This window comes from Plutella xylostella, chromosome 6 (assembly GCF_932276165.1).
Source record: "Plutella xylostella chromosome 6, ilPluXylo3.1, whole genome shotgun sequence".
Taxonomy (NCBI): domain Eukaryota; kingdom Metazoa; phylum Arthropoda; class Insecta; order Lepidoptera; family Plutellidae; genus Plutella; species Plutella xylostella.
This window is the reverse complement of record NC_063986.1, coordinates 5,936,503-5,949,453: the sequence shown is the minus strand read 5'-3', so window position 1 is coordinate 5,949,453 and position 12,951 is coordinate 5,936,503. Positions and strand designations below refer to the sequence as shown.

General features: G+C 34.5%; 1 long non-coding RNA gene across 1 annotated transcript; it reads right to left on the bottom strand.

Annotated features, from left to right (window-relative positions):
* Positions 1-5,172: 5,172 nt before the first annotated feature.
* On the bottom strand, positions 5,173-7,795 carry LOC119694236. Its single transcript, XR_007266417.1, has 2 exons — positions 6,736-7,795; positions 5,173-5,422 (listed from the first exon to the last, which is right to left on the bottom strand). It is a non-coding gene; the product is annotated as an uncharacterized LOC119694236 (long non-coding RNA).
* Between the last annotated feature and the right edge of the window lie 5,156 nt (positions 7,796-12,951).

Here is a 12,951-nt window from a genome sequence, read left to right as displayed (position 1 = left end):
ATAGTCATGGCAGGAAAGAAGACAGCAGTATCGATATGGACAACCAACAGTTTTTTAATACCACAAACTAATATCATAATTGATCGTATATGTACCACTTTATAACTTAATATAAATCCCATTTTTCCGGAGATATTTGGGTGGCGGGTGATTATGCTGATGGAAGTCTTTGATGATGTCGATGCCGTCGGGTCCGGTGAGCAGAGCGGCGCGGCACTGGCTGTGGTAACTCGAGCAGCGCCAACGGATGCCCTGAGACTGCATGCTTTTCTTACTGAAGGTGTAATCTTGGTACATGAGGAGCGAAGTTCCATTGGCTAAGGTTATCATTTCACCTGAAGTTTAAATGGGAAAAAGATTTGTTAAAGTGGTCATTCGACAGCATATGATTGAGTATATGGATGATATCACATCATCTATTTATGTTAGATAAATTATTTGTCATTTGTGTATCTATGTTCTAACCATACTTGGGACCATAATTTACAAAGACAAATTGATTGAGCTACCCGGGGATCTAACATGGGCCTCAGTGAAGCTTTTACAACTAGACCAATATGGACGTAAGGTTCCTATAACGAAAACAATTACAACTATCAAGTGTGTTCTTAATTTGTTTTATTCCATGCCATCGATTCAACATCATTCTAGCAAACCTTGAAGTAAAACCCAGAAGCAAGGGCGCGATATACAGTGGGCGGGTGAGTATGAAAATCTTTAGAATTTATAACTTGTGTTTTGTCCTCGGATATATTGACGTAGGCTCGACACTTCTTCGAGGTCCAGGCGGCGCAGTTGTAGCGGTAACCAATCGCCAGAGACTGATTCTTGTTAAACGTGTAACCTTTGTACATGAGCAGAGTCTTTCCATTAGTCAGAGGGATGAACTGGACTGGAACAAAGACATGGCTGGATATTATTATTATACTTATTCCCGTATTCATAGAAATACAAAGCGTTTGTAAATTTACAATAAAAAAATGGTGATAGTTAGGACAGGTCAGTAAATGGCTGGTATGGCTTTAGCACTTATCTGTTTATTTATTGATTAACAAATACTTTGGAATCTACTTGTTTTGGTAAGAGACTCGAGTCTTTTAGTCATTATTTCGAGACTTGTTCGCTTCGCTTCTCCTTTTTTATATTTGAAGTCACATGAGTTCCGAGTCATTCGACTGGCATTCGGATATAAAGAATAAAATACTCGATTCTTTCACCAACACTAGTCTACATACACAAAATATGTTATATCACTATGTTCACGTTATTATCAGTAATCATCAGCCTGTTATATTCCACTGCTGGACATGCCTGTTATATTCCTCATCCAGCCACCAGCGGCCACCTTTCTTAAGTAGGTATGAATGTACTAGGCATTGTGATCTATATTCTCTATATTATTATAGCGAGTGTATAACTAAAGATACAGTTTGTTAGAAAAAAGCAGTACTGACCAAACAGAAAAATCGTGTCACTGTTGCACAATGTTCACAGTAAAACGAAGATATAATATAAATAACAGGGGTTATTAGAAAAATATAATACGTATCGTTCCAGAAATTCGTGTTCTGTTGTAGGCGGGTTCATTTTCAATACACGTGGTTTTAATTTCATTTTTAATTCATTCTAACAAACTATCCAGTTCTTGTAACCCTATTGCATGTATAGTATTTAACTGCACCTCAATTTATTTAATTTTTTCTTAATTTTTTCCCTTATAAATAAATAAATAAATCTTTTATTAATCCCATAAAAAGTGCACAGTATACATGATACCCCAAACAACACAGTTGTTTCTCGGGGTTAATTAACGCTTCTTATTTACTTATGTACATTCACAAAATTTTATGTAGGTACTTATATCATGTTAACACTTATAGTACTTAGCAACACTAAGATTAAGATCTAAATTTGCAAAAAATGGTTTTTTAGCGCAGTGTTTCTAGCTCTGATTTTATTTGGCATAACATCTTTTGTTAAAGTTGGCATCACATTAAATATTTTAGGCACAACATATTACATAAAAACGAACTGGTAATTTTTTTCTTAAAAAAAATATACATTTTATATTTTTTGTTATGGATTTTAAAATCATTTACTTTAAAAGAAAACGTGGAGATCATAGGAAGCTAAGTCATAATATTTTATTAAAATTACTTATATTTTTATAGGCACACAAAACTTACTAAGTAAATACATTTTATCGCATTCGCATGTAGAATCCAGAGTTAGTGATGTGATATTTAGTTGGCTCGTGCGTGTGGTCATCTCTGGACTTGATAATGTTTTTGCCGTCTTTAGTCATGATTACGTAGGCTCTGCAGGTCTTGGAGAGCCAGTTGGAGCAGTTGTAGCGGAAGCCGTTGCACGATGCAGTGTTTCTACTGAACGTATACCCCCTGTACATAAGCAGAGACTTTCCACTGGGCAGAGTGACAAAGTGGGCTGAAATAAAAAAATATTCTATAGAAGTATAGGGCACTAAGTAATTTATTATTTAATAGTGGAGGTAAAAGGGGAAATCTGAAAAGAAATTACAAGATATATAGATGATTATTTTTTGGTTACGGAAATAATTTCATTAATATTTAGACATAAAAACTAAAATCCTAAAGTAGGCATTCAGGGAAGTCGAGAAACTGCGACAGGATGCAGTTTTAGGCAATTATGAAACCACTCTCGTTTCTAAAGACTCATTTTCACTCCCTCTATCATAATCTAACGTAAAAACCAGATTCGGTGACGTGGTATTGGACAGGCTGGTGCGTGTGGCCTTTCGCTTTCACGACTGTCTTTCCGTCATTGGACAATGTGACGTACGCCCGACACTTCTTGGACACCCTACTGGAACAGTTGTACCGGAATCCACTGGCCAACTGGACGTGCTTGTTGAAAGTGTAACCCCTGTACATTAGTAGAGATTTTCCAGTAGACAGTGAGATGAAGTTAGCTGGAAGTAAATAGAGGACCGTGCATATAATGCGATGGGGTATACGAGTTAAACAGGACTCCAATGCCTGTACGCACGCTTTTCCAGTCGTGTGACAGAATTCAATGCGAAAAATAAATCTTTATTATAATTCTATTATGTGTAACATGACCATTCACTGATTGTTGACGAAGACCCCAAGAAAAAGACAAAAAAGTGTTTAAAAACATTTCTTATTAAAAGTAACATCCAGTATTTTTAGGGCTGATTTTTCAATGGTCAGTGGTCACATAAAAGTGATCTGCGGAATAAATAGCTAAGCAATGAAATCGCTTTACATTTTGAGGTACAAGCCTGAACTAGTTTTAATATATTTTGTAGGTGTGTGTGTATGAATATCGTTAGACCTCACAATTTTATTATTATCTTTAGACACAATTACTAAAGCCTTGCACTGTTTGGAGAGTCTACAAGAGCAGAGGTAGCGGATCACACTAGTTGTTGATGAGTTTCTGCCGAATGTGTAACCCTTGTACGTAAGCAGAGACGATCCATTGACTAGAGTGATAAACTGGACTGAAAGAAAAACGTTGGTTTTCAATGTTACAATTATTTCAACTACTCTAGTCATTCTTGTAGAACTGCCTAAAAAAGTACTTTCAAAAAATCCAAGACATGGATTTTACTCAACTGTAAAAAGTTGTGATCCACGTAATACCAAATCAGTTTGTATACAGTGTTATTTAAGTCTCCAATCCTAAGGTATAAAACATTTTTTTAATGACTACCTATATCAAAAGTAAAAATCTGATATGGCTTAAAAAAACAGATGGACTTGACAATCGCATGAAAACACTAAATAACTAACAAACAATAATACACAATAATTATTAAACCAACTTACAGAATCAAAACCTTTATTTCACAATACATGTATAAACTTGTTTAACCCTTAGTAGCCAAATCGCCATCAAACGCCTGAAAAAACGTCTGCCCCAGCCAGGAATCGAACCCGTACCTTCAGCACAACCTTACTAACTCTTAGTAAGGCGAGTCAATGCTTAAAACACCGATGATGTGCATATTTTACACTTTAGTATAGTATCCATTACTAGTAATATGATAAGCCGTGGCTTCATGATTATGTTCGCCCTTGACTCTGACTACTTCTTGACAATCAAAGGAAATTGTTATTTCGCAACGACATTTTTTTGAGATCATTTTAGAGCACAGATAGCGGAATCCACCTTTTAACTTTCCACTTTTGCTGAACGTGTGGCCTGCATACATGAGTAACACTTTTCCATTCGTAAGAGTGATAAATTGAGCTGAAAATAAAGTAGGTATGAAAATAGTATATGATAATAATTATGATAAGTACAATTTTATTAATTACATACATACGTGAGCAATGAAAAAGTTGCACCCAGATTTTTTTTTAAACGTGTAATTATAAATCTTGAACATTATTTACGATTTCAGTTGTTATATTTTGATGCGCTGTTTTTAATGTAGGTAAGTACTTCAATATTGCATACGGCGTCAATTCCGTTTCAGCTATCATTTTCCGTTTGGATTAATGGCACTGGAATTTTTTCATTGCTCGTGATTTCCTCAATTTTGACCATTAAACAGTAGGATTTTGGAAAAATACTCATAGTGCATATTTTATACTTTAATATAGGATCCATCACTAGTAATATGATAAGTGGTTGTTTCATGATTATGTCCTCCTTTTACTCTGACTACTTCTTGACAATCAAAGGAAATTGTTATTTCGGCACGACATTTTTTCGTGTGCATTTTAGAGCACAGATAGCGGAATCCACCTTTTAACTTTCCACTTTTGCTGAACGTGTGGCCTGCATACATGAGTAACACTTTTCCATTCGTAAGAGTGATAAATTGAGCTGAAAATAAAGTACGTATGAAAATAGTATATGATAATAATTATGATAAGTACAATTTTATAAATTTCATACAAACGTGAGCAATGAAAAAGTTGCACCGAGTTTTTTTTTAAACGTGTAATTATAAATCTTGAACGCTATATTTACGATTTCAGTTGTTATATTTTGATGCGCTGTTTTTAATGTTGGTAAGTACTTCAATATTGCATACGGCGTCATTCCGTTTCAGCTATCATTTTCCGTTTTGGATTAATGGCACTGGAATTTTTTCATTGCTCGTGATTTCCTCAATTTTGACCATTAAAGGGTAGGTTTTTGGAAAAATACTCTTAGTGCATATTTTATACTTTAATATAGGATCCATCACTAGCAATATGATAAGTGGTTCTTTCATGATTATGTCCTCCTTTTACTCTGACTACTTCTTGACAATCAAAGGAAATTGTTATTTCAGCACGACATTTTTTCGTGTGCATTTTAGAGCACAGATAGCGGAATCCATGTTTTAACTTTCCACTTTTGCTGAACGTGTGACCTGCATACATGAGTAACACTTTTCCATTCGTAAGGGTGATAAATTGAGCTGAAAAAAACAAGTAGGTATGAAAATTGATATTGTGTTAGGTAATATGATACAATTTCATTAAAGACCATACATATTACATAATTATGTTCACTCTCAAGCAATGAAAAAGTTGCACTCCGAAAAGGTCGACACCAAAAATAATGATAGTCCCATTTTTTTTTACATTTGATATACAGTAGAACTATTACAGTTCTTTAAAAATAGCTTGATTAGAATGACAGCTGTCAAACAAATGTGACTAGTGCTGGGAAGGTTTCGTACGGTTCACATCGATGTATCGATAAGTTTTCGAAAAATGATTTTAAAAAATGCACCAAATTTTTCTTCATACATTTATTAGTTTGATTATTTAGTAAAAATGTCAATTAAAATTTATATTTAAAGATTTTACGATTTAAAATTTATGTTAAGGGTGTACAACCTAAGTCACAGTCATCATCATCAGTGTCTGAGTCACTTGAACAATCTTCAAGGTTTATTATTAACTTCTGGTTGCACATGGAGTCAAACCAGACTTCGCGCTGCCAATCTTCAGTGATGTTTTTTCGAGCTTTATTAACCACTTTCTTCCAATCATCTGCCGTGACTTGTTCACATGCATTATTCATTAAATTCAGCATTTTATGGCGGTGGGCATATCTTCTACATCTAGAGCAATGGTGCTATGAATACTCAAAAAAATATCCGGTGATTGATTTACGGTGATTGTCGATATGTTCCATCACTAACATTTTTGCAACTCGAGGTAACCTTGTAGAGGCGTCGTAAATAATATAGTTTGATTTTAGTGATTCTGAATTAGTACTTATTGGTGTAATTTAACGCTGCATTTACATGTAATAAAATAATAATATAAAATATTGTTTATAGGCCAGACATGAATTATTTCTCGTGTGCCAATATTAATCTATGGTTAATTTGAAAATTTTTGTTCCTCAAAGATTCATTTCATGAATTACAGTTCTTTAAAAGTAGCTTGATTAGAATGACAGCTGCCATCAAAAGTAACGACATAACCTTGTAGTAGCGATCTACAAGGTTATGTCGTTACTTTTGATGGCAGCTGTCATTCTAATCAAGCTACTTTTAAAGAACTGTAATTCATGAAATGAATCTTTGAGGAACAAAAATTTTAGATCGCTACTACAAGGTTATGTGGTTACTTTTGATGGCAGCTGTCATTCTAATCAAGCTACTTTTAAGGACTATAATTCATGAAATGAATCTTTGAGGAACAAAAATTTTCAAATTGAACAGAATATTTACGATTTTAGTTGTTAATATTCTGATGCGCTGCTAAATACACCTACTTCAATATTGCGGACTGCATCATGGCCGTTTCAGCTAACATTTTCCGTTTAGGAGTAATTTGGTGCTATGGCACTGTTTAATTGTTTGGGATTTCTTCAATTTTGACCTGTAGAGTAGGTTTTTGGAAAAATACTTTTGGTACATATTTTATACTTTAGTATAGGATCCATCACTAGTAAGTGATAAGTGGTTGTTTCATGATTATGTCCTCCTTTTACTCTGACTACTTCTTGACAATCAAAGGAAATTGTTATTTCGGCACGACATTTTTTCGTGAGCATTTTAGAGCACAGATAGCGGAATCCATGTTTTAACTTTCCACTTTTGCTGAACGTGTGACCTGCATACATGAGTAACACTTTTCCATTCGTAAGGGTGATAAATTGAGCTGAAAAATATAAGTAGGTATGAAAATTGATATTGTGTTAGGTAATATGATACAATTTCATAAAGTCCATACATATTACATAATTATGTTCACTCTCAAGCAATGAAAAAGTTGCACTCCGAAAAGGTCGACACCAAAAATAATGATAGTCCCATTTTTTTACATTTGATATACAGTAGAACTATTACAATTCTTTAAAAATAGCTTGATTAGAATGACAGCTGTCAAACGAATGTGACTAGTGCTGGGAAGGTTTCGTACGGTTCACATCGATGTATCGATAAGTTTTCCAAAAATGATTTTAAAAAATGCACCAAATTTTTCTTCATACATTTATTAGTTTGATTATTTAGTAAAAATGTCAATTAAAATTTATATTTAAAGATTTTACGATTTAAAATTTATGTTAAGGGTGTACAACCTAAGTCACAGTCATCATCATCAGTGTCTGAGTCACTTGAACAATCTTCAAGGTTTATTATTAATTTCTGGTCGCACATGGAGTCAAACCGGACTTCGCGCTGCCAATCTTCAGTGATGTTTTTTCGAGTTTTATTAACCACTTTCTTCCAATCATCTGTTGTAACTTGTTCACATGCATTATTCATTAAATTCAGCATTTTATGGCGGTGGGCATATCTTCTAGATCTAGAGCAATGGTGCTATGAATACTCAAATAACAAAAACCGGCCAAGTGCGAGTCGGGCTCGCGCACAAAGGGTTCCGTAGCAGCAAAATTACAGTTAAATCAACCTATCTCAAAAACTATAAGAGATACTTTGATCAAACCAAAAATCGTTGATAGAGTTAATTAGCATGCATCACCTCTATTTTTTTTAGAATTTTATACCCCGTAGTTATAAAAATAGAGGGGGGGGGACATACTTTTTACGACTTTGAGAGCTGATATCTCAAAAACCGTTCACTTTAAGAAAAATGTTTTTTAGAAAACTTTATATCATTTTAAAAGACCTTTCCATTGATACCCCACACGGGTATGTACATCGAAAAAAAAAATTTCATCCCTCAGTTACATGTATGGGGGGCCCCACCCCCAATTCTTTTTTTTACTATTTAGTGTCATATTTTTGTAGCGGTTCATACAACACATATTCCCATCAAATTTCATCACTGTAGTACTTATAGTTTCCGAGTAAATCGGCTGTGACAGACGGACAGACGGACAGACGGACATGACGAAACTATAAGGGTTCCGTTTTTGCCATTTTGGCTACGGAACCCTAAAAATATCCGGTGATTGATTTACGGTGATTGTCGATATGTTCCATCACTAACATTTTTGCAACTCGAGGTAACCTTGTAGAGGCGTCGTAAATAATATAGTTTGATTTTAGTGATTCTGAATTAGTACTTATTGGTGTAATTTAACGCAGCATTTACATGTAGTTAACATTTTTATTGGAAGAACTATCGTCGAAAATATTGTTTATAGGCCAGCCATGAATTATTTCTCGTGTTCCAATATTAATCTCTCGTTAATCGCTACTACAAGGTTATGTCGTTACTTTTGATGGCAGCTGTCATTCTAATCAAGCTACTTTTAAAGAACTGTAATTCATGAAATGAATCTTTGAGGAACAAAAATTTTCAAATTGAACAGAATATTTACGATTTTAGTTGTTAATATTCTGATGCGCTGCTAAATACACCTATTTCAATATTGCGGACTGCATCATGGCCGTTTCAGCTAACATTTTCCGTTTAGGAGTAATTTGGTGTTTAATTGTTTGCGATTTCTTCAATTTTGACCTGTAGAGTAGGTTTTTGGAAAAATACTTTTGGTACATATTTTATACTTTAGTATAGGATCCATCACTAGTAATATGATAAGTGGTTGTTTCATGATTATGTCCTCCTTTTACTCTGACTACTTCTTGACAATCAAAGGAAATTGTTATTTCAGCACGACATTTTTTCGTGCGCATTTTAGAGCACTGATAGCGGAATCCATGTTTTAACTTTCCACTTTTGCTGAACGTGTGACCTGCATACATGAGTAACACTTTTCCATTTGTAAGAGTGATAAATTGAGCTGAAAAATATAAGTACGTATGAAAAAAGTATGGGCTATTACGCGAAAATTAAAATCGCGTATAACGAGGACTATTAAGTCTGTTTTAATAAACATGGAATTCAGAATGAAATCACTTTAATCGTCATGTTTCTAATGAAATTAAAACTGAACCAAACTTTTTAAAAAAGTTTTGCTTTGAATAATACTACATGAATTATCATTTTCTATAATAACTGTATAATGTTTTCTGAGTGGCCATTTGCGTCCGTTTCATCAAAATGTATTCATAACATGAACTGTGAGTAACTATCTATTTACACGTACATTCTCTCATTTTACGGTAAGATCCATCGCCATTGATATGGAATTCTGGCACATCGTGATTGTGAGCTCCCTTATATAATATTATATGTTTACCATCAAACGACACCGTGACTTCGGCACGACACCTTTTTCTTAATCTCTTACAACACAAATACCGGAGTCCATATTTTCTTTGTCCGCTTTTGCAGAACGTGTGACCTTCGTGCATGAGTAATACTTTTCCGTTCACAAGGGTGATAAATGTAGCTGAAAAAATAATATCCAAGTGTTATAAGGTTATAACTGTGAAATAGTTACAGTTTCCAACTTTTTAGTTATTATATTAATTTACCACACCTGAATGTAAACCTTGAGCAAGTACCTACCATGATTCTAAAAGAGTCTTGTAGCCAAGTTGTGAGCCGTCATTATGAAACATATTCCATTCTACGAGCAAATATAAATTTTACTTGAATTTAATATTAGACAATTACTCGTAGTTCAAATCATCTCTGCTGCTGTATGAATATACCAAAATAAAAGAGCTTCATATGTAAGTACTTACCTAAGTAGAAAAGTTCTCCAACAATCAAAAGTTGGCCGAAAAAAAAAATCAAACACTCACAGCCTTGTACTAACTCCCTTGCAGATTACGGTAGGCAGAGGTGCATTGCTGCACCCACTTTTCGCCAGAGCGTTATGTTATCCCAATGTAATAGGGGGCGGGCATATTGCCATTTTGGTATTTTTTTTCAAAGTTGGCCAAACAGTGAGTTAATACATAGTTTGAAGAAAACTCGTTAAGATTTGATGATTAATGTATAATATCTAACAAAACATTATAATGTACTGCGTTTCCCACGGCGATGCCACGAAGGGCGGCTTTAAATAATGAAGACAAGACATTTAAGGAAAGGAGACTATATATTAATTTTAATAGAATAAAAAAAATAATTACTAGATTGATGTACCTAATTGTTTTACTGGGACAATTATGTGTGGGTGTTTATACCGACATGTTTTGTTGATTGTAAATCATATAAAATTATATAAACCATGACTCCATCTCTCGTTCGTTTCGCTAGGGTGACTTTAAACTTTTAAATACGTTCCATCATCCAGCTGTATGAATTGCTGTGGATCATGATTATGTTCATTCACCATTTTAACAACCTTATTACCACTCGTCGCTACGATGTAGCACTTACATTTTCTTGCATATCGCTGCGAACACCTGTATCTTACGAGTATTCCGTTTTGGATAATATCATTTCTGTGATAGGGATATCCGTGATAGACCAAAGTTTTTTTCCCATTACTTAGAGTTATGAATCTAGCTGCAAGGATACAATAAATAAATAATTTAAACAATGAAACACTTATAATAAGAGCGGTGGTAGCTCAGTCGGGTAAGAGCCCGCTTCTCACGCCAGAGATGCGGGTACGAATCCCGGCGCTGATAAGTACCAATGAGTTCTTTGAATTTAAGTACACTATATACCATCGCACTTACGGTGAAGGAAAACATCATGAGGAAACCTGCATATCTAGATTTAGCACATCTAGATATGTGAACCCAGCAACCAGCAGTGGACCAGCGTGGTGGGAAATGGTCCAAGCTTAGGAAGGCAGTTTGGACCTTGGGGATCAAGGTTCCATTCGAGCCAGGTATAGATAGAATACTAATATTAATCTTTTTTTTGTATAACTACCTACACGTAGTGCGTCAACACAAAGGCTTGCACTGAATTACCAGCGCAGTGTCCTCGACCTAGACAAGGGCACTGCATTAGCTGAGTATACACCTTTTTGACGATGACAGCAAAAAAAATATGTATAAATGTGATTTGTGTGGTTGATTTTATCAGTATTGCTGTCTATGTCAAATAAAGTTTTTATCTATCTATCTATCTAATAAAAACTAGTACTATCATAGAAGGTAGGTAGAGAATATTCAGACAGAAATACCAACACCCACCCTTTCATTGTTCTGTACTCTTATAATCCTGGGCTTAAACTTCAATACGAACATAAATAAACATTATGTAATTCGATATCAAAGAATGACATTCTTGGACAATGCTTTTGGATATTATAAAAAAATTATACATAATATTTAGTGTGATCTATTTTTTTTTGCGATTTACTTCTTACCTTTTCATCTTCATTAGTTATCTGCATCACCGAAGGTATTGTTTTTACAGTAAAAAAATAAGGGATTTTAATGAAGATAAATAATAAACGCAGAAGTCACTACAGAGATATATTATATACCTGTATAAATACAAATGGTTTTAAATTCACAGGAATAAAATATGGGAAAGAGAACTTTCTCTTCCCCCCACTGCAGGCTTATGCCTTCCCTCGACATCGTTTAAAGTATCTAGACATGCGGTAGCGTGTCAAGCCAAGTTCGAGAAACAGAAGTGGCGAGCCGCACCGTGTCACGTGTGTAATATTACACGAACCATTTCGAGCCACTTTTGACCCCCTCATAAATAAAAAACTATTTAATTTAAACGTATGAAATTTGGGACGTATATTGAGACTTACGAGATACATATGTGTTCTAAATTTCATGAGCGTATCTCAAACAGTTATTTAGATATTAATGTCCAAAAAACTTCATTTTTAACATTGACTGACTCACTCACTCACGTATAGATCAAAAATATTATGGTACATTAGTATATCTATGGTACTACATACTATCATAATATGCGAAAACTATGAAATGACTTCGAGATGCATAATATAAACGTTAGCTAGTCTAAGATAGCTGTAAATAGAATGGAATGGGATCGGATGGGATCGGATAGGTAGGTACGAATCATATCGGATCGGATCAAATCGGATCGGATCGGATTGGATCGGATCGGATTGGTACGGATGGGATCGGATCAAATCGGATCGAATCGGATCAAATTTGATCGGACTGGATCGGATCAAATCGGATGAGTACTGATCGTATCGGATGGGATAGAATCAAATCGGATTAAATCGGAACGAATCGAATCGAAAGGAATCGGATGGGATGGTGTCAAATCGGATCGGAACGAATCGGATCAAATCGAATCGAATGGAATCGGATCGAACCGGATCGAATCGGATTAAATCGGAACAAATCGGACCAATCTGATGAAATCGGATCAAATCGGATCGGATGGTGTCAAATCGGATTGGACAGGAAAGGGTTGGATAGGTTAAAGAATTGAGTGAATTTTATACATTTTATAAAGTCTAGAGACTTAGATTTTTTTTTTTATAAAATAATGTATTGTAGCCAAAGGTCTGTCTTGGCTAGTTTTCATATTATATTACCTATAGCTATCACAAGTTAAACCAACAAGAATTTGTCGGTTCTTATTAATTCGAACATAATAATTCGTTGGTAGGTGTATAAAAACTAGGCAAATCAGACCTTAGGCTACAATACATTATTTTATGTTATAAGAAGATAATGTTATACTGTTACTTATAAATAAATTT